Genomic DNA, 27,441 nt, shown 5'->3' with positions numbered 1-27,441 from the left:
TACGATCTACAAACAGCTCATTAGAGAACGTATCAAAGGCCGGAGCTGCTCGACACAAACGGACGCTCTTTACCGCCAACCTGCCGCGCGTCTTTGAGCTTAAAGAGCGAGCTCCACTAACGAGGGTAAACGAGAGCCGGAGGCGTCCAAGCACGAAGGCGGCTTCGGCTCGCTGGACGTTTGGAGATATGTTCTCTCTTTGGAAATGTGTGCTTTGGCTTCTCCCATGACGTCAAATTGTCAGGAGGATTTAGTCTTTTGTCAACCTAACATACAGTTACATCGACTGATTTTCTTTTTATACGGCCTTACAGTTTGCCCGCACAGCAACGCTAAGCTCCGGCAATCGACTTTTCTGAAAGTCAAATCGACGAAACTTGACATCACCTTTCAATCATGTTGTTGCTAACCGTGAGAATCACTGAAGAGGAAACATTTTTGTTGAAAATCACTGCCCCAAACGTGAATCTGGCATTTTACTTTGTATTTTCTTGTGGCATAAATTTTGGGGCGATGAAAAACAATTTTTGTGTCGTCTAATGTCAACATCTCAAGTTACTGTTTTGTAGCAACACGGTAACGCTTACTCAAGATGAAAAGCTTCTCATCCAGAAGTGTTTTCTTTTTGCTTTTGTACTCTGGAGCGTCTTTATTTACCGTCGGTACGTTGAATATTGCGACCAAAAAGGATGATGAGTCACATCCTTTTGCTATGGAGTAGTTTTGCGATGCTAAAGGTGGGTAACATGCATGCTAATTTTCATTAGCCCGCCGGGGTCGTTTCACATTGTACGTTAGCATTTGGCTCGCTAACTTTTGTTGATTGAAATGAGATGGTTTGGTGTTTGAATTTACCATTTTGAGTTACTTTTACTTTCCTTTCATCAAAGTGACGCATTACAATCGTCTACCGTTTCTTCAGTGTGAGAGCGTTGTTTTTTTTTTTTAAACATGTTTGAATATGTTGCATATGATTTCATGTGATTACTTTCCGTTCCGTTCGTTTTCTTCTTGAGCTGCTTTACGTGTCAGATGCTGACTGACAGACGAAAGGCTCAATGTCGGCAAAAGAACGAGACGATGCGCTGACAGCTGGGGAAGGATGGGTTAGCCAGGCTTAAAGGTCCGTAGACCTTTTCATAATGTTTGTAAACAATAGACAGCAGGATACTTCTGGGTGACAAAAAGTGATTGACTACCACTGACCTGTACTGAAATCATGACAAATACTTGGTTGTGCCATCAAATATACTCGAAGTAAGAATTGTTTTGTTTTTTTTTGATTCCCTAAAAAAATAAACATTAAACCGTTTTTTTATAATGAGTATCGACTTCAACCCTTTCAGTGATAGCAGGTTACACGGTACATTAAGAGTGTTACTTCGCATTTCTTCAATGCTCATGTGACGTTATGTCCCAATTCCCACCACGTCTATTTTTGCATGTAAACACAGAAGAAGAAGAAGCTGCGTTTGCTCACTACTCTACCCAACACGATTCGGTGCTCCTTCAGTCCCCCCCCCCCGCGCCCCCAGTGAAGTGCGTTCATGTACCTGAAGGCTGCTCAGCGGGCTGGCTTCACAGCTGTGAAAGGTCATGTCTCGCCTGGTGACCTGGCTCTGCTCCTCCACTCTCCCACCTTGTCACTCTGCTCCACCGAGAGCACGAAGAAGCACCGTTGTGACCGCGCAGGTGGCAGCTGGGATCTCTTTTTGCCTCTTTGCCGGTCTCAGGTGGTCTGAAACAGCCACAGAGACTGAGTTTCTCTCAAATCATTAACCTGATAGCATTGTTGCATCGTCAGTTTTGAAGGAGGAACCAGAATAAATACAACACATTCAACAAACAAGAAGATTCCAGGTGCCGCACTTCAACCAATGCGGAGTACAAGGACCTAGATGACTTACAATGAAAATGGAACCAATTAAATTTTTTTGCTCTGTCCTTTGAAACGCATGAACACGACATTTTAAAGCCTTTTGTAAGTACTGATTGAAGTGTACAACACTCACACACACACACACACACACACACACACACGCACACGCACACGCACACGCACACGCACACACACACACACAACAGGGGGCGCCACTGCACGCTCTGTTGATTTCTATTAGTGACGCTCCCCTTAGCATGCTAACAACCGCTCGGCAGCCCAGTCGAGGATGCCATTACCATGCTCAGCGTGGTGCCGCCGCCACATCGCTAATCAAGCTAGCACACTCACACAAGTGTGGCTAGCGGCGGCGGCTGATAGCTTTGGTCAGGTGAGCGCAGTCCATTCATGACCTGCTGGGACATTGATTTCGTGTGTGTGTGTGTGTGTGTGTGTGTGTGTGTGTGTGTGTGTGTGTGTGTGTGTGTGTGTGTGTGTGTGTGTCAGCATATTCCACTGCTGTGTCACAATGCAGTGGAATGGACCGCAAAGTGACACTTCAAAATGATTTTCGATGTTCAGGTGTTTGTTTAGAGATAGTGTGTATTGTGCGGGTGTTTGTGCCGATGTCCGTCCGCGCGCGTGTACGTGTGCCACATCAAATCAATGAAATGGAACAAAACCGGTTGTTTCAAGAATGATTTGAGACGTTCAGGTGTTTGCTCAGAGATAGAATGTTGTGTGTGTATATGCAGACACAATGTAAGACACAAGTGTGATTTTATTCCATCAAAAAAGCTCAAAAACAAACAAATCTCTGTTACTTTGCTTCGTCACATTTTGATATTTTAAAAAACGTCACTTCAGCAATGTATTTCAACTTCTTACACTGACAATGCTTAAGTTTAGCAACGCCTCATCAAAGCATGAACGTTTTACGACGAGATTGATATCTGAGTAGACAATGCTTCAATTTTGTTTACATGCCATTTTTCCTTCAATGGTTTGTGATGACGGTTTCTCATCCCTTTAGTTCCCATGTGAAAATATTTCCGCTGCTCTCTATTGATGGCGCTTCAATCTGTTGACCGACGATTGCGTCCAAGGGCGGGTCACCTGCGGCCAGCCAGCCTGCATGGCCGCACAACATCCCCCTCAGCTTATTGACAAGTGACAAGTGTTTGACGAATGCTACCGGTACTTTCCGCCCCGCAACATCTCTGCACATTTTCCTCTTCATCATGACTGTCTAATCCCTTTCGGAACGGTTAACTCATTGTGTGTGTGTGTGTGTGTGTGTGTGTGTGTGTGTGTGTGTGTGTGTGTGTGTGTGTGTGTGTGTGTGTGTGTGTGTGTGTGTGGGTAAACAGCAGAACGCCAAGGTGAAGGAGGACTTTGTGCTGACATACATTAACCTTGCTGGAGCAGAAAGGACTGATGGGTAATGGAGTTGGCTCAGCCTCAAGACTCATTATAAACACACAACAGGAAAACAGAAGACAACTAACTTTAAGGGCAAAAGTAAGTTGACCTTTTTTACAATGAGGTCACACGTACAGTGAACTCCAAATCAATTGTCCACATTGAAATGAATGGACATGCCATTAATCCGTTCCTGCGCCCCCCAAAATTTACAATTTCTTGGGGGGGGTTAAGTTTTCAATACAGAAAATTAGCTCTGTATTGTAAAATATAAATATAAAACAATAAAGACAATGTAAAAAAATAAACAGATTTTATGATGTGCAAACAAGCCAAAAGTCTCAAACACACGCGCACACACGTACAAACGCAATGTTGTACGGTATTTGGTTGTTAATGTGCACTTTAAAGCCAAGCGAGTGACGTTAGCATCTGTTCCTTGCTCCTTCGGTGTTTTCATTTCGCATGTGTGTTTGTCTGCTTTGTTTGTTGTTTGTTTCAATGGCGTGCCTGCCTGACCGCCTTTCCACGCTGCAATTGTTTTTTTCGTGGTGGTGCTATCGAGCATGACAACGCCTCGATGCAAGCTTCCTCTTATTTGGTTGTGCTTGCGTAGCAGCCAAACAGGAAGTAACAGGGAGGCTTATCCCGCTGGTTGGTCTATTGCTGTAGCACTCTGAAATCACTTTGCCAGATTCTCCTCGATTGTCACGGTGTTGTTTCTTTGAGAAGTTTGAGAACCATCGCTTGAGATGCTCACCGCACTGAAATCTCAGTTTTGTGCGAATTTAGGGGGACATATTTCCCGTTGAACGACATCTACGGAGTTCCGACAAATACGATTTATGTTTTGTTGTTTAAGCCATTCAGGTTCGCTTAGAAAGAGCCCTCCGGTGCCAGATTGTGTGTGAAATGAGGCTAATTGTAAAACATGACACAACACTTGATGGGAGTCACGGCGAGTTTGTGGACTAATGCGAGATGTCGAGGCAGGACGTCATCCGTCAGCGCAAATAAGCCGACTGCGGACGCGCGTGAGGACAACAGGCGTCTCTTTAATTGCAGGTGTAAAGGGAGACATCAGGCCACCGATGTCACATAGAAATAATTATACAATAACTTTTAATTTCCCACGAGAAGTCATTCCGCTACCATGCCCCGCTACACATCCATCCGCCCCTTCTCGACATCTTCATGACACTCCTCTTTCTCTGCCTCCTTCATCGTTCGGCTAGCTTGCCGCTATCCGTCTTGCGTTTGCCAAGGTGTGCACAAGCCCCCCCAAAAGCCTCCAGCTGCCCCTGCCGTGATGTCATTTATCCTACTTACACTGTTGCCATGGCACCCCCCCTGGAGCTAATGGCACCGTGGGTAAACAGAGTTCCGCATGACTGCAGATTCATCAATAAAAACACACTTAATGGGAAACTGGCGGAAATACACACATGCACACGATTGGATGTGTTTGTGGGTTGGCGAAGGAAACGACTGGAACTGAGATGGTCGCATGGGAAGGTCAAAACATTCAGGGACATACTAAACTGAAAACCTGGCAAAAAAAAAACAAAACAAAACACAAAAAAACAGGGCCATGTCTTTGATTAATTTAACCCAAGCGACTTATAAACATTTAGTGTCCATGAAGCAGTTTGGGAAGTATTTGAAAAATCGAACTTGGGTATTTTTTGAGGAAAAATTACAGTCATCAATGTGCAGGTTTTTGTAAACAACAAAAAAATGAGCCCCTAAACGCCGGACCATATTTCCTTCTGTCAACGCTGCCTTTGTCCCGGAAATATTCCATTCACATTCGAAGTCGCATGTGTTTTTTGTAAAGGGAACGAGTATCTAAAAACAGATATAAAAAGATCGGATTTAACAAAAATTTCAAATGGGACATCACGCCCCGTAGTGTGAATGTTGCCCTCGTGTCTTGAACACAAAACATTTGGTAAATAAAATAATATAATTTAGAGTCAGGGCTAGATGTGTTGTCATAAATATCAAAGATAATTTATGCGTTAAAAAAAATGGCAAAACCGATGGATATGACTTTAATGAAATAGCTTCTCGTCCTCATACGGAACATACAAACTTTGGTGCGTAAACTTCAGAGGCCATTTGGTCTTTGACAAGTGCAGTGAAAATATAAAAGACAAAATGTTCAACAACATTTACAAGCGGTCTTCACAAAAACAACATACCGGGTTAGTTCAGGACTCTAGTAATTTGCCGTTGATGTTTGATAAATATTAGTTTAGTTGACCATCCAAGTAGACCAAAACACATTTTGTGAGATTTGTCAAAGCCTGATACGCCTTTGATGTTTTTGCTCGCTTTTGTCATCAATCAATCAGCTCCTTAAGTGCAACAAACTGAAACCATCTCGAGCGTATTGCGCAAAGAGTAGCGGTTTATTGGACCCCCGATATGGCTCTCTTCACTCTTCCCGTCATCGTAATGGTTTGTTTTGCTTTTAGTTTTTTTACTCTTCACTCGGTTTGTGCATGTGTGTTTGTGTGTGTGTATTTGTGAGTGTGCTCGTAACGTTTGAGGAGAGTTCGATTGACACTGAAACATCCATTAAGAACCAATGAGGGAAAACAAAGGTGTCGATGGTTTCGGTGGGCACCTTCTCGACGCTCCTTCTTCCTCTTCATATTCACTTATTGCCTGCATTGTAAATAAAACCCACAAACTGAGATTTATTCAGCTTCATTTTTTTTCTCCCCCCTCCACCCATCTTTTGTATTGGATCATGAGTTTTCTATGACGTCCTAAGCCTTCTGTTGGCTTATCTGGTGTGTGTCTGTGTGCAAAATGATGACTGTCGTATGTCTTCCAGGAGTACAAAGCCATATTCCAAACATTATCAAGCCACTTCCATGACATGCAAGTCCAAGAATGGCAGACAAGCGCAAGGAATTATTTCCAAAACAACTAAATCATCCCCAGCGGATGGAAAGTAGACTTTCTGGATTTGCCGTGAGATAAAGTCGGCTCTGAAAATGAATCGGGTGCCGAGTGTTTTTTTTTTTTGCATAATCCCGCAAAGACACAGAAGCAGGACCTAAGCGCTGGTTATTTAGTACCAAAACAGACACAGTGAAACCTCTTTCACAGAGATCCTACTGAATAAGCCATAGGTGTCAAACTCAGGTCCTGGAGGGCCGCTGTCCTGCATGTTTTCCAAGTCTCCCTTTTGCAACACACCTGATTCAAATGAACAGGTTCAATGTCAGGCTTCCGCAGAGCTTGCTGATGATCTGATCATTTGAATCAGGTGTGTTGCAACAGGGAGACTTGGAAAACATGCAGGACAGCGGCCCTCCAGGACTTGAGTTTAACACCCCTGGAATAAGCTATGCCTTACCCGGCTTTTGTTTTTTTACACAGAGCCAGCAAAGTGTTGACTTTCACACAGCAACACAGTCTGACTCAACCAGACGGGAGCAAAGCCAGAAAACAGGTGAGCCAGCAGTTTCAGTCAGCAGCGGGTGGCAGTGCTGTGTAAAATGTCAGCCTCCTTTGGTTGGCTAAAAGTGGGCGGATTAGTCGATTTAATTCTTATTCCACAAACGCGGTATCAATCAGAACAGTGTTTAGACTGGTGGGGGCACATTAAACATACTGAAAAAAATAAAAAAAAAAAACTTGACTTCCGCTTTCATTAACACCCCGAAAAATATTGTTTTGGTGGGAAACTGGAATGGAACTGGAACTGAAATTTATTTTAACATTTATTTCTTTTCTTAAATAACATTTTGTAAAATCATAAAAATGTACAATTCAATTCACCGAATGTCAAGGACAATGCATTCTTAGAATGGATCTAATGTAGGGGTTTTCATAAATAAAGACAATTTTTAGGCTGACATTAATGTACTGTAATGTATACATTATGTAATTGGCAAAGACAATTAATCTTCGACCATCCTCCCAAAAAAACAAAAGCTAAGAAGAATTCAGGCTTTATACAAATTTTTGTAAACACTAAAGGCAATTTATTGTCCTAAAATAACCTAACATGGATGATTTGGTTGACAAAATTGAAATCTTTGACAAAACAAACGAGTGTTATTTCCGCGCTTGGCAAAAACCAGACAATTTTGAGTCTCCGATGAACCCGCGATGCGCATTTCCGTAAACATCAAAGTGAGTTTAGCGCCTTGTAAACATCTTTTCCTGGCATTGGAAAGGATGAGGGATGAGAAATGTTATCATTGTTTATTGCATGGCTATCACATCTAAATGTGAAGCGAGGAGCAGCCATCCATCAATCAGTCAAAACGAAAACGAAGCCGGGAGGAGGGGGAGGAGGAGGAGAAGGAGCGTCCCACTGAAAAGGACGACGTGAATGACAGGAGAAGAGGGATGACGAGTCATCGCGCGGACCAGGGTGACAAACAGAGAGGCCGCGGGAAGATGAATGACACCTCTCCAAGCGCCCGCACTTGTTTGCCTTTCATGTGACAAACGCTGAAAGGACGACAAGCAGGCCAAGGTGAACAACGTGTCGGGCGAAGACGTGTTGCTTCCATTCGGATTTGCAACATGAAGATGCCTCGGTATGTGTCAGCGTGACGCTCGTAGAGTTGGAACATTGCGTTCTAATGTAAATGAGACGGCAGAGCGTCGCCTACAAGCTTTTGGTTGAGGCAACCACGACGGAAGCAAATGCACATAAGAGCAAATTATAGATATTATTTTGGCATGTGGGAGGAAACCGGAGCACCCGGAGAAAACCGACGCATCAAACATAGGTACTGACTATTTATGAGTACTCAAATGTAAGTACTTGAATATGGTCTGGAAAAAAAAGTGGTTATGTGCATTCCTTGTTCCAACATGAACAAACATTCTGTCAACAAAATGTCGTCTGAAAATTCCCCAAAATGTTTTGATTCGTGTGCGCACTCACTTTCACTGCGTGCCCACGAGGGGCCGCCCAACCTGGCGCCCCCTGCAGGGTGTTAATTATTGCGCTAACTCTCAAAGTGCGGCTCACTTGTGAAGAACCTCTCATCAGCAACGCAACACTTTAATCAAGCCACTGTCTGCTCCTTTATGGCTCTCAGTGTAGATAATTAGGAAAAAATGTTGGCGGCATTGCAGCGTACGTGCGTGTGTGTGTGTGTGTGTGTGTGTGTGTGTGTGTGTGTGTGTGTGTGTGTGTGAGTGAGATGTGGACACAGAGGAATGCATGTTTACAGCCCTCATCACTCCCTTATGATTATTATTTAATCATGTCTTCATTTTACCCCTGATGATCTCAAGCTCATGCTTGTAAAAGTTTAGCTTTACCAAATGTGATGCTTGCGTTTCAACCACTCATCAACCACCTGTGTGGTGTCGGACGTAAAAACACCGACGCTTTGCTGATTCTTAAGACAATTTTAGCCTTTGACAAACCCTAATCCTCCTATGGAATCTCTTACTTGAACCTCCAACTAAAATATAACAGCCCGATTTGACACCCTAAACCCAAATCTGAAATCCTTAACCTGGCTCAAAAGGCTAATTTTGAACCTTACCCCCAGCCTTAAAAGTCGAATTAAATCTTGAAATATTAATTTGAAGCCCCAGTTTCAAAACCTAACCTGTCCTGACTGATGACGACTGATGACACAGCATCAAGAGCAACTGGGCGTTCGAATACCTTGCTCAAAAATAACTCGGGCGTGGCCGCGAGGCCTCAGGGTCAAACCCACAACCTTTGGTTTAGGGCACGACCACTCAATCACCTGAGCGCTACCCCCACGAGATTCATCAAGTTATGTCGTAGCAGTACAGTATGTGCAGAATAGATATTCAGAAAACATAAAAAAGAAATCAACACAATAGATCAGCGCCACCTACTGATAGCGTCTATTGGTTGTCCTTCTGCTCTCTCTAAATATTTGGAAGGACTGCATACATTAAAAAGAATAGTTCAACAACTACTCCATAAATCACTGCTAAGATGACTTACAATGCTAAGTGGCTCAGATACGATTAGTTATTCAAAAGCACCGAAGTTGTTTTACAGACAGAGAGGAAGTACACCGCGTTGCTGTCTGACACCTGGGAGCTGAGTGGCGAGCGCTCCCACTCTGCTCATGTCGTGTGTTTTTATCAGCTACTCCCCGGACGCCACGTCTGCCATATAAGATGTGGCTACGGTACACAACATGGCAACCAGGGCTGCTGCGCACTAAATTCGGGTAGAACGATTGATGGCTTTTCCAGTTACGAGTGTGATCATAGAATAAATTAAACTTGTGTCTCAAGACAACTAATGGAATAAATAAAATTTAAAAAAGTCTGCTAACTTCTTGCTAAGCTCTTGCTAGCGTTAAGCTAATTTGGTGACTCTTCTCCTCACGAGATGTTTAGCACCAACATTTAGGTCAAACTTCAAAGTTTTTGCGATGTTCAAACTGCAAAGAACCAATCAAGTTGTGCGCGAGTGTTTGTACGCGTGCGGTGAAAGTACACAAAACAACACACGACAACACAACCGTTGTAAAACCATTAAAATTAGTTTCTCCATTATGCTAATGGTTCCAAAGAGACTAAACGAGCCGGCGTCTAATCTCCAGTTTTACCTTTTTTGCCTTGATTGTCTGCGCTGGTATCGCAATGGAATAATTAAACGGGATGTTTGAGAACGCGACGTGATTGTGGAGCTGGTTCCGGCTCAGGAGGCTTAATGCTGACGCCTTAATAAGACAATAAGACGCACTTTACATCCAAGAGTTCATTTAGTTCACCCACTTGTCACCTCAGCTTTGTGCGCAGGCACTCAACGAATGGGAACACACTCAAAGTTAGTGCTAAACTTTAAGGTACTCTTTAAGTGCTAAAAGTTTTGCACCATATTACTTCTGTGACCATAGTGGTTTTGAGTGACATGGGCAGTTAGGGTTTCAAATTAGGGTTAGGGTCTCAAGGCAGGAGTTAAAGCTAGGTTTAGTGTTTCAAAGTAGGGGTTCAAGCCATGGTTGGGGTTTCAAGACATTATTAGGATTTAAAATGAAGAGTTTCAAGCCAGATCTAGGGTGTAAAAATTGGATTAGGTTTTTAGAGGCAAGATAAGGGTTTCAAAGTATGGTTGCACGTATGGGTTTGGGATTTAAAAGGTGGTTTCAAACAAGGGCTTGGGTTTCAAGCGAGGGTTCCGAATCTTGGTTAAGGTTTCAAATATGGGTTAAGGTTCCAAGCCAGAGTTAGGATGTCAAGTCAGGGGTAGGGTTCCAAAGTAGGGTTTCAAGGCTTGTTTACAGTTTCAAGTTAAAGTTTGAAGCCTGGATTGGGTTTTGAAGACAGGGTTTAGGTTTCACATTCGGGTTCAAACAAGGGTTAGGGTTTCAAGTTTTGAGTAAGATTTCACACTAGCGTTTGGGTTTCAAATGAGTTTTAGCGTTTCAAGGTCTGGGTTAGGGTTTCAAGCCTTGTTTAGGGTTTAAAATAAGAGTTTCAAATCAGGGTTAGGGTTTCAGTATTGTCTTAACATTTCAAGACAGGGTCAAGGTTTCAAAATAGGATTTCTAGCCAGAGTTATAAAGTAGGGTTTCAAGTGTGGGTTACGGTTTAAAGACAGGGCTTAGAGTTTAAATTTATAGTTTCAAGCCTGGGTGTTTCAAATTGGAGTTTCACACAAGGGTTTGGGTTTCACAGGAGGATTAGGGTTTGAAGTATGTCTTTGGGTTTCAAATCCGGATTACCTGGTTCCATCTAATGTGTCAATCAAAAGTACTTTTCTGAAAGACGCCTGATGTGCGCGCCTGATCCGCGCACCTGCTCAGTATTCATCAGCTTTAGCCGACCTCCCCTAAAGCGGCTCAGACATCAGAGCGGCATCTCGCGAGCCATCTCCGATGTTTGTCGCACGGCTGCGAGCTGGATATTAAAGGAGGAGCCGGAGGAGCTAATCTGAGATGTTTGTCTGAATGCTCGAGATGAAAATGTGAGCATCATGACAGACGTCGACATCATCATCTTCAACGTTGTCTGCAAAGGATATTTGGACAACACCGCCGATAACACGGACAAGACGAGACGTCCGAGCTGTTTACATTTAAGATGCACGACAGTGGAAGCATATCTGAGTAGTTGCTCAAGGCCGGACAGCAATGCCACGTGAATTCTGTTTGTTAGCCCATTGATGGCGTTTCCCAATATGTGTTAGCATTAAACTAGCGAATTTAAAGGCAAAAATGATATGGTTGTTTTAAATACACAATGCGTCTGGGTTTTTGACACTTTCATTTAAAACCCGGGTCTTTATTTGACACCCTAACTCACGCATATTTAAAAGCCTGATTATTGTATCCCAATATTTTTGTCTCTTGAATTAATTTGAACATTGGCTGCACAGTAGTGAACAATTATTTGGCTTATTATCCACATGCTGCTTCACCACGTCTCAACTAATAATTCTCTTGATCACATGCTCATGTAACTCTCGCCCACTCCGCTCTTTCTTCTCGGCTCAACGCTGGCACATTAGCGTACGGCGTGTGAACGTCACCCTCGCCTACGCGGGCGAGCGTTTTTTCGCGCCTTACCGCAGACCCCTCGCAATGCCTGCTTTGGAATTGGCCCCTCGCAATGCCTGCTTCTTAATTGGCCTTCTTTAAAAATCACTTGACCTTCTACACTTGGCCGTAATGATTCGCCGCCGTCTCATTTGCAGAGATCAGCGAGGAGGGCACATGAAGGAACAAGGAACAGGAATTCATTACGGCTCGCGGAACAATAAGACTTTTTTCAACAAATGAATTAAAACATATAAAACAGAAAACGAATAGACCACAAAAATAAATGATCTCGCGTGCAGTCAACACATACAACACTGCCGACTATTCTTGCTACTGTTCACATTCACTTCTTTATGAATAGTGTGTTAATAAAGTCTGACTTTCAAAATAGGCTATTTTATGATACAGTGGTACCTCTATTTATGAAATTAATTGGTTCCGGAAGAAATTTCTTAACGAGAAATCTTGTAAATTGAGATGCGTTTTCCATGTAAATGCCCTAATTTGTTCCAAACCCGCCAAAATTTCCTCTACTTACGAAATTAATTGGTTCCGGAAGAAATCTCTTCACGAGAAATCTTGTAAATTGAGACGCATTTTCCATGTAAATGCCCTAAATTTGTTCCAAACCCACCAAAATTAAGACATAACTCTTTCCTAAAGTGTAAAAATGCATCAAAACAAAAAATAAAAAGAATGGTCATTTAACTTTTAACTGCCTCATCGTTTTTTTGCCCTCTTTAGTCCATGTTCTCTCTCAGAAGTGGTTTTTGCCTGTTGTTTTGTGAAGAACTGCTCCAAGGACATCTGCTTTTGTCGGCTTTTAACAATCCTTCGAAAATGTCCAAGGCAAACATCGGCATAGTGAGTGATCGCCTGACTGGTGAACAATTTTTCAGGGTAATTCACATTTACGTAAAACACCTCATGGCCCCCGGTGGGGGGGGAATGACGAGGACACTGCATAAACACAGCTCTCTCGATTTATCTATCTACACACATAGACACATACAGTAGAGGTCCCTCTTTGCCAATGGGATGCCAGGATGATGCTCGGTAATAGCCAGGGTAGCTTGAACTATGTTGCGTTCAGGAAACTCGGAACTGTGAGTAGCAGGCCATACTGTATTTTTACCTTTCGTATCTTGAAATTTCTTTCGTAACTAGAGGCAATATTTTCCTGTTGAGGCGTTTCGTAATTTGAAATTTTCATGATGAAGAGACGTTCGGAAGTAGAGGTACCACTGTACAAGTGTTTGCTACATACATCGCTGCAAATATTGGTGCTGCTCACATTCACTCCTTTTTTTTGATGTTCAACAACATCACATGCGTAACTCATGTTTAGTTGCCGCTTACACTTTCCAAGAAGAAGTGAAATTAAGATTCATATCACTGCGCACTGATTGACAGAGCGAGTGACTCATGTCATCTTTCACTGTGCTCCGGGCCCGCATAGAGGAAGGGGGACTTTGTTTGACGCGGGCCAGATGTAATTAACACATGTGTGATGGAAGGTGCCATCTTGGTCATCTTGGACGGATATGAATTTAAATGCAGATTAGCTGGTGTCTTGCATGTCTTACACTGGAGATTTATTACAAGGCAAATCCATTGTAATATACTTTGGCTCATTATATTCGTCTGAAAGGACAATTTTATATAGAAATATAACCAGAAATTGAAAGCCAAACACATTTGAAGCCTGAAATCAGGCTTGAAACCCCTCCTAAAAAGCCAATCTGAAACCCTAACCCTTGTTTTAAAACCCTTAATAGGGTTTGAAATCCTAATTAGCATCCTAGGCATGACTTTGAACCCTAATTTGAAATGCTAATAGCCATATTTTTTCCATTGTCATGAATTTCAATGCGGAAAAGCAACCTTTTGGGACCGGGAACTCAAATGTTTTTTTAGCCATCCGGACTTGAGCAAACTCCTTTTGGGAGCTAGAACGTGATGGGCCGTGCGGCAGGAGCATTCCGCACACTCATTGCTTTGTTAGCATCGTGCTCATGCCAGGCGGCCTCGGTTCAGGTCTCGGCAGGAAACAAAAAGGGAGCGAGGACGCATCATTCATATTCAGCAGATGTTGTGCGGGTGATGATCGCGCACCCCCGTCGTCCGTGCAATATTTTCTAGGCATGAAACACTCTTCAGGATGGGGATGAATATTCATGGAGGGGTTTGTTGTCGAGATGGGAAGAATCCCACGCCGGCTGAATCGTTTCTGCGAGGCGAACATGTAAGGGGGGATTCAACGGTAACCCTTCTTCTTGTAAGGGTTGCCACCGATGTTTTGAGTACGATTCTACAAATGGACATTTCACGAACATCACACGCAGGAATGAAGCTACGATGATACTCGCGAGTGCTGCCAAATGATCACGTGGGAATGCTGAAGAGCTGAAGCGAAACGGAAATGCTGTCGAAGTTCGTGAGTGAAGCTTAGCTTAGCGTGAGTGGCAAATGCTTGCGAACAGAACACATTTTGGGTTTCATCAGGGTTCGCAAGCACAATAGGCCCATCGTGGCTGAAGCCACAGGGGCATCCATCTTGCATCGTCAATGTTACTGACAACTTGGTTTTACGTTCGTAAGCATTCGCTAGCTTCAGGGACAATTCTAAACCTCCGTTCTGGAGAATATCAGGAATGTTTTCACATGTGAATGCCGTGTCCTAGCAACACAGCGTGACTCAGGAAAGCAGCTGTCTTCATGGCTTCTGAATTCAATCAGCATTGAGTGTTCAATCAAATAGGTGTTAATTTCTCATCTCGGCTCAAAGCTTGGAGAGGCCACTTGACAAGCCGGCGGCGCAGACGATTGGACACCTTCACTCCACCACAAAGAAGGGCTTTGCTTTGAGTTGCCTTGCATTGGATTAGTTCACTCAGACGTTTATTACAATTAAATAGCGGCGGCAGAGTCCCGCGGGACTGAAAGAAACAAGGACTCAATATACTGACAATGGAATTAAGGCACATTAACAACATACAGTGGCTCGACTTAATACTTTTGACGAGCGAAGCGGGGCGCACGCCGGACAATTTACGTCAATTAGCTGAACGCGCCTGTTTTCCTCGAAGTTGCCGAACCCCAACATGCAAGCTCCACCGCAGCGGAACTTCGAAACACGAGCATCACAACTGTGAATCAGACGTGCCGACCACTCACACACCGCCCCGCCCGTTACATCCAATCCTCCCTCAATCCATCCATTTTTCTAACATCCACCCTGCTATCGATCCATCTGTCATTAATCTCCCATTCACCCTCCCATCGAGCGACTCAATTATCTTCAATACATTCATCTAGCCGTTTATTTTGCACCGATGCATCAAATGTTCAAGTTTTAGACAAGAAGGCAATCAATAACGGCCATGCATCCTGACACGCGACCACCTCATCTACAAAGTACAAGCCATATAGCGTCTTCAGGCTTCAATAGTTTCTTGCTCTATCCATTTCGGAGGAGAGATGACCATTATTATCATCATTATTACATTTTGATTGTCTTCATGTAACGCTGTCCGACTGTGATAAAAATTCACATGCTATTTTCCCCTCAGGAACAAGTTCAGCTTTGCATCAACACCAATTTTGCTTCTTGGCGGCGCAGTGAAATATTTTAGAAATATAGCATATGGAGTTCCTCAGAGTGCCACTCGGGGTCAACAGTGTGGTTTGGGAAGCCGGGCCAAAAATGTCGTGTTTCATAGCCAATCGCCAAATTTTGCCGCCCACACCGAGATGATGAAAGCTCAATGCTACTCCCAGTTCAAGCTTACTGTCATACTCAACGTAAAACAAAGAGAAGTAGTTGTTGAACCAAATCACAAACCGTTTCCTTACAAAAGTCCACTAGCTTAATGCTAACACACAATACAAAACGCCATAGTTAGGCTCATAAAACTAGCATCGATGTGTCGATAGTCATAACCCTTTAAGCGACGGATGTTTGAACACTTGATTGTGTATCTGTACATTTGTATTAAGTGTCAGGTGTCCGTGACGCACACCCGAGAAGGACCTGCGCGATGACGATTGAATTTTTATTCTTTCCATTATATTCAATTATATAATTAGTTTTTCTAAACTACAATCACTTAACGTGTTTTTTAATATTTAAAACCACATTAAAAATGTTTTTATTGTTGTTGTTTTTTTTTAAACGGATTTGAATTAATTTCAATGGGAAAAGATACGTAAAGATGATATGTAAATCACTCCAGATAACACTTTCAATTTAAACTAGCCAACTATCGATGTTTTTCACAGCATAGGTTCTGCATTGATTTCAGTCCGTCCTGTCGTGACGAACATGTGTGCTAAATTCTGTATCATTCAGAGGTCCTAGTCAACACGTGTTGTGGATGTGTTGGTTTTCCAGATTGCAAAGTGGCGTCTCCACAAGGACTGGTGTAAATCACATGTCCATCTGGAGTGTCACCTAATCGCGTGTCACAGTCGCGGCTTCTAATTGAGCTGTCCTGCGAGGTCGGTGCCGGTTGGAGATAAGTGTTTTGGCGCTGCGCCATCAAGCAATATGCAAATGAGATGGGCACAAGCGGGAAGGAAGGATCTCAACGGCCACACTGCATTTTGGAAATGGACCATATGCATTGGCCAAGGCATTTGTTGGAAAAAAAAACATATAGTGATATCAATACAAATGTTAAATACAATTAAAAAATGCATGCAGTACGGATTTCTTTGTAATTTTCAACCCGTATTATCGGACTCTTGGGCCAGATTAAAAAAACGGAGTGGTTTTGCCCACCCCTGGATCAGAAGATGAGCCAAGTGGCCAGAAGAAAAGGATGAGGATGAGTATTGAACACGTGTGAAGTCCGCCTCACTTGCCATCTCTCTTGTGGCTGAAAACCTCCCACCCAGACCCCCCCGGAACTGGGATGGTTCTGTTCTTAATACCCCCCCATTCCTCGTCTTTGAAGTGGGCCCAACTTTCTCTTTCTCATCCTCTTGTCGTCACCTCGCCCCCGCCAATTCCACCCCTAGTATCCCTTCCGTCTGTACCATGCATCGATGCGCTTACCCCAAACCGCCCACCATATCCCGCCCTTTGCAGGCGCCACCTGCTGGTGCAATGCTCCCAGGGGAGATCACCTGCACATGGAGGGAACAAAAGCAAAGTGTTCCACCATCCATAACAGCTGGAGATTTTGCGCAGAGATCACACGCGGTAGTCAACACACAGCGTGTGTGTGTGTCTGCGTATGCGTGTCTGACGTGTCAAGAAAAAAAATGTGAGAAAGAAAAAGAAGGAAAAACAACAGGAACATTACTACAATCCAAATCGTTTTCTCAAGATGCTTATTCTTTGCAAGAAAGAGGAGACATTGAGCAAGCAGATGCACGGAGTGCAGTATACCGTGCTTGCTTTTGCAAATTTTTCACATTTGTTGAAATTTGTTTAAATGATGTTTCCATCATTGATGCTTTTTTTTTTTTTTTTTTTTTTTGTGTTGACCTTTTCAGGTTATATGTAAAAGGGGTGTGCAATGTACACACCGAGGTTGTGGTTGTTCATTCAAAAATGTGTATCATTGTAGCATTCTGCAGTCATCTTTCAAAGCTATGAAGAAAAATGCTTCATACATGTAGTAAGAAGGATGCAGTAAGTAGATTGTATTGGCTACTTTTTCGGAAATTATTTTGGTGCTTGATTGATCATTTTTGAGGGCACAAAAAAAGCTTTGCTTTTTGAGAAAAAAAAAAGAAAAATAAAGGGATCTTGGAAGAACCCCAATCAAAATCATGAAAGGCAGTGCAAGCCCCCTTGCCTGACCTGTGGTAGCTATTTTTTTAAATTACTATTTCGGAACATATTTAGTGGTACAGTTCTGGATGGGTCTGGACCAGAATCAGACTCTCAAAACGATAAGCAGCTATTGCTGCTGCCTTCACACTTTTTGCTGTCTTTAGTTCAATAACAATTATTTAGCCGTGCATAATCTGCCGCCAAGGGACCTGTTGGCCAGTAAAATCCCCAAATGCCAATTACTAAAATCTTCTACCTGAGAAGAGACTGAGGAGAAATCTTGTTGAAAGATACCTCCCCCCCCCAGAAAAAAAAAAGAGATTTAAGAGAAGGGCGTCAGCAGAAGATGATGAAGATGGATGAGGACGATAAGGCGGGCGGCGATGAGCAGATGACACGAGAGGAGGAGGCGGCAGCACTTCAAAGCGCGGCGAAAAAGTGGAACACCTTTTCATAGAGGACGCCGACTGAGGGGCGGATTGCGAGCAGTGGCGGGGATGGAGGCGGAGGAAGGATGGAGGGAGGGAGGACAAGAAGGAAGGAAGGACAGGTGGGCTCAGCTGAGGTAACAAGCAGAGGTGGTCTCAATCTGGTGGCTGATTGTGTTTCCACACCAATTTCAACCACTTTGACTTCTCTCTGGGCTGCAGAGTATCTCCTGCATGCAGCCAGCGCACCTTTTACATTGCATTTCGACACTGCTTTTTCTTCTGCTTTTCCACTCACAGAGAACATTTCACTGCCGAAATGTGCCTTGTAGCTGCAATCACATTTTTTTTTTGTTCCTTGCTTCTACATGCCTCTGAACTTTGACACGTGTTGATGCTGCTCACATCGTGAGGCGCGACACTCACCGCCAATCCAGAAACAAAATGAACATTATATTGCATGTGATAAAGCGCTTTACGTGTGCATACTGTATTAGTGTGTTGGATGTGTGCCTTTAAGGGGAGTGGCCTAGTGGGTGCCGGTTATTCTGCATATGAGCAACTGGGTCTGAGTTATGTTCTGCCGCATCTCCTTGCGAGTGTTCTCATTTTGTCTTGTTGGTGATGCGTTCAGTCACTGTGGCTCTCCTTGCCCACATGGCAGGGCATTACAGTTCTGTAATCGCTCCATATTTTGTTTTTCTTTCACTAAAGCAGTGGCGCATCTGAAGCTCATTCAAAATTAAGATCTTGGATCGCAACACAAAGTCCATACGAGAACTCTTGGGGACGTCATTCAATTAACAAGAAATGGGAAATTTGCACCCAAACATCATTGCAGTACTTTTTGATTAACTTGCATCCATTTTAATCACACGCTTAATAATAATATTCCACGTAATGTAAAATCTGAATATTGTTCAACCAGGGACTCCCAAGTGTGGAAACACAGGAAATGTCACTTAATCGGTCCATTCCCATATTCATTCATTTAAATTAAATCAAGTATCAATTTTCATCGATCAATTTTCATCGATCGGTAAACGGCAAGCAGACCAATTTACTGCTCTCCAACTAGATCGCAGAAGGTAACTGGTGTCTTGCCACCTACCTAAGAGGTGTCCCTCTAACGCTTGACCAGGAATTGAAATGTGTCAGAATCGCATTGCCGACATCTCATTTGACGTGTGCTGTGTACGTGCGTTAGAGAACCACGACTCCGTGTGGACTATTTATATGACAAAAGTGTCAAATTGTGCATAATGTGTGCGTGTCAAGACTCATCTTGTACTCACGGAGAAAGGGCCGCATGTGTGTCTGTGTGTGTTATTGTAATTGTCCAGTTCCCTGGGAGCTTGTAAGTCGGCCACAGTTCATTTAGCGTCCCTATTAGAGCCAAGCGCAGGGGGATTCGGTGGCCCCTGGTATGATAACCGTACCGAAATGCGCCTGTGACCTAAAAAAATGTTTTTAATGACCTCTCCTCCTCTTCTTTTTCTCCTTCATGCGTGGCTCTCATTCTCAGAGCAGCACTATTTCACTTACATACGCCGTTAAGAGCACTCCAGCCGATGTATTTATGGATGAAGCCGCTCCGAAGTGTCCATTTAAAAGGCCTTTCCTTGAAAAAGTTTAGCGGGGCAGAAGTACTGACTTGGCATTCTTTTCTTGCCCCCTTTTTGTGGTTGAAATAATGAGCCTTTAGACAACGCCTCCCAAGAGTCGGATCGCCCCGCTGCGAGCCGTCACCGTCGCTGCGCCGTTTCCATAATGGTGCAAGACAGAGGAAGAGGTCAGCCGCAGTTCTTTTGCTCTCGGTCGCCCGCCTTCCGCCCGACGTGCCTGATTGGAGTCGACAAGTCGCTCACAACTACACAAGTAAAGGAGGGAAAAAAGAGAACGCGAGCGAGGAAGAGGACAGTGAAGGAGGCAACATGTTCGATGACAGTTTACAACTATAATGTCCCTCATTGGCGCGCGGCCCTCTGCCAAAGTGGAACAGTGAAGAAAAAGTGAAGGAAAAATGTTTGTTGCTTCAACTACTCTTCTGCAACAAGAGCTGTGACAAGAATGAGGTAAAGTTGGCATCAACAGAGCGGGTGACGTCAATCTGCGCAGAAGCGGGCTTGACTCGGTGTTTGTAATCGCGCAGATGTGCGCGAGCCAGTTTATTTAAAATAAGGGGGGTTGCACCGTTGTGGGCACGAACACAGCCAACTTGATTTGCCGCCAATCAAGGCTGCTTCGCTCATTGCCTTTAAATCAGGTGCAATGACAGTCTTGGATAGAGGTACCTCTCTGCGGATAATGACGCAATGATCTGTGCGTGACTGGAGCGTCGTCATTCTTCTTAGCCAGTGTGGCAACGAGTAAGTTCTGGCTCTCGAGTGCAGAACGAGGAATTGATAAACGTGGGGGTGGCCCTAAACGTTTGACTCCGCTCAAATTGTGTGCTAATGACTGTAAATGAACCAAAACGTGCTCCTAACATGGTTCTGGGGAAACCATTATTACGGCTAGACTCGGAAAAATCACACACACCCATGAAAATCCCATTCATTCCTAAACTTTCAACATGACAATATTCGCACCATGATGACCATTTTTCATTGTTTTAAGACCTAAGGGGAAATCACAAACTAATTTTACGCGTTTTTGTTGTTGTTGCTTTTGGAAAAGTTCATCAAATTTCAGAATGAAGCAAGGACATTTAGGCTATTCCTTAAATTGCCGTCAAATGTCAAAACAGGTTCAAATTTGACCCAAACAGGATGTAATGGTGAAATATCTTTCAGGCTAGTTTTCCTTCTGTCTTTGCAGAGAACGAGGATATTTGGAAGGAACAGTCCATCCTCGGTGCCAGCCCAGTGTCCCTCGTGGACATTTTCCGTGTCCAGCTCAGAAACAGCGGGAAGGCCCTCCAACAAGCTGGAGGCACTACAAATTCCCATCTGGCTCAGGAATACACCAGGAGCCACCGGGTAAGACGCTGTGTGTGTGTGTGTGTGTGTGTGTGTGTGTGTGTGTGTGTGTGTGTGTGTGTGTGTGTGCGTGCGTGTGCGTGTGTGTGTGTGCGCGTGTGAGCTGTGCTTTCCAGAAAATGGACAGATTTTCTTTCATTTCAACTTGTGATGTCACAGTCAGTACACTTGACCGAGTTACCCTCCTGTACACGATGTGGCATAAATTCTATTCGACCATCCATCTATATAACCATCAATTGATCTGCTCAGCAATCAATCTACCCATCAATCTGCCCATCATTCTACTCACCATTCTGACCATCAAAACCATGCGTCAACCAAGCCATCACTCTCTCACTCCTCCATCAATCTACCCATTCAACCAGCCATCAATATGACCAGCAATCTACCCATCGATCCATAATCACTTTACCCAATCTAGCATCAAGTAGTACCTAGCAATCTAAAAAAAAAAGTATCAATCATCCATTCAGCCATCAATCTACAAATTCACCCATCGTCAATTTGCCAGTCAATCATCCATCAATACACCCATCAAACGATTCCGTAATCGATCCAACAATTTCCCTGTCAATAATCCATCACTATATCCATCAATCAACAATAATATCTGCCCATGAATCTACCGTGATCGTGTCTTGATTTTACCCTTCCATCGTCCCAGTTTTCCATCCATCTATCGGCCATCAATCTACCCCGGCCATCAATCTACCCCGGCCATCAATCTACCGATCCATCCACCCATCACTTATGGAGATGCAATATGTAAGAAAGTAATTATGAAGGAACATCATAATTCAAATATGAACACACTCCTCGTTGCGTTGAGTGCAGTCATTCTAACCGGAGAAGATTTCAGCAACATTTGATCAAGGAATTTAAAAATGAAGAAAACAAGAAACGGGACCCTTTCCGACACACAGTTGAGCCTCCTTGCTGCGTTTGCAAAGCGCCGGGAAGCAAAACAGGGCCGAAAGGCGACACTGACGCTCATATTTGGAGGCCAGATTGGATCCTCATGTTCTCAATCACGTCGTCTTATTGCCAAGCACGCTCATAAAAAGCCGGCTAACTTCATTACACAGCGCTCAATAAGAAACACATGACTGCCACGACGCTGCAATATTAGCACCGCGTGTGTGCGTGTCAGACTCGGGGGGTGAAGGGAGTTCAGTGGAAAATCTAAACCATTAAAAACATTACCGCCTTATTATGTCTGGCTACTCTACAATATACGACTTCAACGTTGGCCCAAAAAAAAAAAAAAAAAAACGTCCATGTGGAGTTCATGCACCGCTGCGAATGTTCAACATGACTTTACTAGTCAAAAAATGTCAAGAAACGTGGAAGGCGGTATGAAGAGAATTTTTGAGAAATTTATTGTGAAAATGTGGGAATTTGGGGAATGTTATCATATCTTCACACGTGTTCCGAATGAGCCGAACAGTTTGAAGCTGCAGTGGTTAGAATTGGTTGAAAAATGTTGTCCTTAAATCTCCAAAATGACTATTTGGGAAATTGAAAAAAAACCCAAAAGATAACCAAACAAGAATGAAAAAAACGTCATCTTGCTAGAGTCAAAAAATCTAGCATTCGGGTTAGTATTATACATTATATTGCTAGCATACACTGTTGTTCACCAACATCAACACATCACCCCAAAATCATGTTAAATCGGTCATATAATTTGCTAAAACAGAAACAAAACGCCCAAAAATCACCCCGCAAATTTACTATGATGTCATTAATTAAAATTGTACAAACCCAGCATCCACGTCAAAATCTGCCTGCACCATGACCCCAACCAACCAGAAAACCGTTGGCCCAAGCTTCCCAAAAGTAATTTCCCAAAAGTAATTTCCCATGAGTGATGCTGACTCAGCAATTTAATAGACAAAAACAAATCCGAATGGAGTGACCTTCATGGCTGACCAGGTCCTTCAGCACTGAAGCATAAGAGCGATCATTTATAACGAAACAAGCTTCGTCAAATGTGATCTAACTTCACTCTTCATTCTTTGTCTTAAACACATTCAGATTTATAATCTCCAATTGACAGTCGTCAATTCGTCGTCAATTTCATATCATAGAAGCTTGCACTGCTCGCTCGCTCATGGTAAAATAATAAATTAAGAACATCAAGCGCAGAAAATGCAAGCCCCCCCAAACAAAAGCATTTTTTTTACATGTAACCCATGTGTTACAATTGCTACAATTTTTGTAGATTTTTGCGTATTGTCATCTTTAAATCAAAGACAAAGCATGAAAATTGTGTGATATGAAATATTCCAATTCATGTTTTATTTATATAGATTTATATTTATGTTTTGGTCATAGCACAATACCGCTTTTATTGTCCATAGAGGGCAAAAATACAAAGAAAAAAATAAGAACTATATGTGTATGTATAGCACTGATGCCACTGAACATGTCGAGTGGTTGAAAGTAAAATAAATATTCAGGAATAATACTTTTACAATTTTTGTAAAATTGTATGTTGCGTTATATAAACTTATTTACATCGACTGCAGCACATGGTTAAAGTTAAACACAACTGAACTGTACTTGGGCAGTTATTCTGTCACGTACCTATAGAGGGCATCTGCGCATCACCAGTGGCACTCATACGACATTTTAAGAATCGCTGAATTAAACTACGAGATAATATATCAACATCAACACCCAAAGCGCCCCGAAAGTCAAAAAAAGTTGATCTCTTTTTATGATGTCGTCAGTGTGAGGCACCAAGTGACGGATGAAGAGCAAGAAACGGTCCCTCCTTCGATGCCTTTCATGCTGCTGAAAGTAAAAGAAGGAAGGTGAAGGGGAAGAAGAAGATGACATGGAGAGGAACGCTAATCGCCGTCGCTGTCTGACTGCAAAGAAAGGATTGAGGAATGAGCGTCCCTCATCTCGATGCACACGCGCGCACACGCACACACACACAGACACACACACACAGACAGGCACGGCATCATACATCAAGGTTAATACGTTCCTAACAGAACGTCATTGGCACGGTGTACGACAGGTTGCAATGTTTTAATAAAGCAGTGGCGAATCGAGTCTTTCAATTTAGCCACCGCTGTGATGGAATTATCTGCTTTATAGCTGAAACTTAATCTAGCCCCAAATTGCTTTGATACAACTTTCAGTGAGTTTATACACACACACACACACACACACACACGCACGCGCGCGCGCACGCACGCACGCACGCACGCACGCACGCACGCACGCACGCACACACGCACGCACACATGCACGCACAAACTCGTCCTCCATATGCATGTGATTCCCACCCAGGCCTCACAGAATGAACTAAGTACAGGAGTACATTGAGATACGAGTGGCCTGATTTGCACATTTTTGAGATACGAGCCATCGTTTGACCACTTTCTATGCGGTGGTGTTATCATGCTTCAATCGACGAATATTTGAACACCAACAATGCAGCAACACAAGTAGATAGACGACATACGCAACATTTCTCAGTCATCGGTATATATTCTTCATCTTCCCAAAAAAAAAAAACAACTCCTCTTTTCAACTGCTGCTTACTTGGTCATTTACAGTAGTTGTGAACATTTTTGGGTGGGGCAGGAATTGATGAGAGGCATTTCCATCCATTTTAATGGGGAAAGATTGAACATGTCAGTGTTGTGTTGTCTACTTTCCCCAGTCTTTTTTTTTTATTTTTTTTTTAGCATGCATCTGTACTTCTACTTAAGTACAAAGTGGGAGTACTTTTGAAACCTCTGCCGAACAGTGCAAAACCCGCATGCAGCGTGAGATATGAAAGGCCGGCAGATTCCGGGGCGTCCTCATCCACAGACTCGCCCAAAGCCGCCGAGCTCCCGCTGTGCGAACACAGCTGACAACATACGAGGACTTGAAAAGAAGATTCTCGGCCTCTTTTCCCATCACTCTTGTGCTTTCTTTGGACTTCCATCCTCATCCACCTCCTCTCGCATCATCATCAAAACGCGGCATATTTCTAGGACAGCTTCCTGCTGTTATTTTTTTCCTCCCCTCAATGTTTTCTTCATGATCACCTCTTCGGATTTCTTGTTTTTCTCACTTTAATGCATTCCTCGTCTCCTCTGCCTGACCCCCCCTTCCCGCTCGAGACTGCCCCCCCCCCCCACCTCCCCTTGATGCTCTGTCATTTTCGACCCCTACGCCACCTTCCTCGCTCAGGGTTCACTCGACACCCGCTAAAAGAGCGATTGTGTCCAAAGGTGCAAAAACCTAATCAACTCTTACTGACCTTTTCTCCCTTGGGTGTGAAATATATTCTTGTCAATTCTATACTGTACTGATCCTTGTGGAATGTACGAACATGATATGAACAGACGTATCGGGGGGGGGGGAGAGCGTACATCTTTTTAAGTGAATACATTTACAGAGATTTGTTGCTAGATATATTATACATACTTGAAGATAATTGCTGAAAACATGGGATCAAGCCTGAGAATAATGTAGCACTAAATTATGGAGCTATGCTTGATGTGTTTTTCACCATTTCACGTTTCCTGATTTTTGGAGCTTGGCTAAAATGGAACCGAGTGAGACACTCGGGAATCCGGCGTGAGGCACTCCTTCACCAAGACATTGAGCGCCTTTGTTCTCCTTAGTTAGCTAGCTCTGCCTATAGCGCGAACATGTATTTTGTCTTTGGATAGTCCACAGGCATGGCCGCCTTAGAGCGTTTTGTTGTCAGCAGCGAGTGCAAGAATATCACACAGAGAAAGAAAGAAGGAAGAGCGAGGAAGGCACATGATTGCTCCCATGTGGAGTCGGGCTTCTGGCTGGCATGGCTGCTTTAGAGCGCTTCGTTTTCAGGCATGAGTGCCCGGATGTCACGCAGTGATGGGCGGAAGAGTTTTTTTTTCATTTTATTTTAAGTCTGACTTGACAAACAGTGTGGGCATTATATATACGGTATGTATACATATACATCTGCTCAAAAAAAGGCCATACTTCGGTGCTTAAATAATAGGTTTGTTCTTAAACAGGATGCATCCCCACTTATAAATTCATCACTTCTCTATTCAAACAATATTTGCTCATAACACAGCGAGAAATTATGACAGTTTTTGCATATCAAGTACGTTCCATTTGAAGCCGGGCAGTGTCATCACAAACAGGAGGAGGTTTTACTGTTGAGTTTCAATTAAGAGAGAAAGCAACAAAGGAGGCAGCTGGCACAGGAGAAGAACATCCAAGCCGTTTGGCCCTCGGGTTCAAAGAGTACGAGAAAGGCCCGGCTCGTGCCAAATGTGGCTGCGAAACTGACGAGCGCTTAATGTGCTCTGTAATTTGTGGTAAACTGCATCATTGGAGCTATTTAGATGTGTGATATGACTGTGTGTGAGTGTGTTGTGTGTATGCCGGCAAAGGAAGTGTATTTAATGTCCCGGAGAGCAAGACTCGATAGTTTATTACAACTGAAAATTGGAATTTAGGCAAATTTGACAATAGGGGTTTGGGTAAGGGTCAGGGTTATCGTTACTTTATATGTAGGTTGGGTTTAGAGGAATAGGGTTAGCGAATGAGTTTGGGCGGGTTCGGGATTTGGGTTGTCATACTCCTTGACAAGGTTGCACAGTGTGGTTCTTTTTGGCTGACAAGCATGAATGAAGGTGGCAAATAATCAAACAGATGCGTCACCCAGTGCGTCTTCCTCGGTGCGTGCGCGGCGCGGAGGGGGACTTACTTGTTGTGAAGTAGTGCTGAATAATAGACGCTGCCGGGAACACGGCATGTTTTTGAGGCAGCGTCTGGGGTGGGGGAGGGAAAGGGGGGGGGGGAGCAGCATCAGGGGCGCTGGCGGCCGGTGAGTCAACAAACCAACATAAATGCCGTCTACGATCCTGAAGAGGCAGCGAAACATTTGGAAAAAAAAAAAATGACAGCAGAGGTGGTAAACGTCTGAGCCAGTGTGCCCATCTGTTCCAGCAGGTGGGAATATTCATCATGTGGGCAGCAGGGGGTGCTCATCCAAGACGAAGCATGAAGGGAAAAGTACAACAGTTCTGGGCCCAGAAAAGAAAGAAAAAAAAAAAAGAATTCCCGCTTCCATTTCGACGCAATTCAAGACAAACGATTCCTCCGTTGTTGTTTACTGTGTCAACTCTGTGATTTCACTTTCACTTGCCAACTTGTTACCTTAACCTCCGATGGATGTGCTTTTAAAGTGATGCCAGAGTTTCATTTTTCTTTTCACTGGACGAGAACATTGAGGAGGAAAAATGAATACCAAGGGATAAATTCAATCTTTTATGGATATGCAAATATCACTCTCTTTTTTTCTTTTTTTTTTTTTTGTCTAAATATTTTTTCTACTTGCATATTCAGATGTCCTTGGACTGACCCATCTCTCTTCTCAACCCCGCTACGTTTATGTTGGCCCTCTGCC

The 27,441-nt window shown here is 43.5% G+C and overlaps 1 long non-coding RNA gene across 1 annotated transcript in view; it reads right to left on the bottom strand.

Annotated features, from left to right (window-relative positions):
- Positions 1–1,379: 1,379 nt before the first annotated feature.
- The window catches only part of LOC109512532 (uncharacterized), a 26,711-nt gene continuing 649 nt past the window's right edge, over positions 1,380–27,441 (bottom strand). Inside the window, exons 2-3 of the long non-coding RNA XR_002167551.1 lie at positions 26,740–26,803; positions 1,380–1,738 (exon numbers count right to left, since the gene is read on the bottom strand). This is a non-coding gene — a long non-coding RNA (uncharacterized LOC109512532). The remainder of the gene's footprint in view (positions 1,739–26,739; positions 26,804–27,441) is intronic.

The sequence above is a fragment of the Hippocampus comes genome, unplaced genomic scaffold (assembly GCF_001891065.2).
Source record: "Hippocampus comes isolate QL1 unplaced genomic scaffold, H_comes_QL1_v1.1 scaffold57, whole genome shotgun sequence".
NCBI classification, from domain to species: Eukaryota; Metazoa; Chordata; class Actinopteri; order Syngnathiformes; family Syngnathidae; genus Hippocampus; species Hippocampus comes.
The sequence above is the reverse complement of the archived record's forward strand: the minus strand, read 5'-3'. Positions and strand labels throughout refer to the sequence as shown.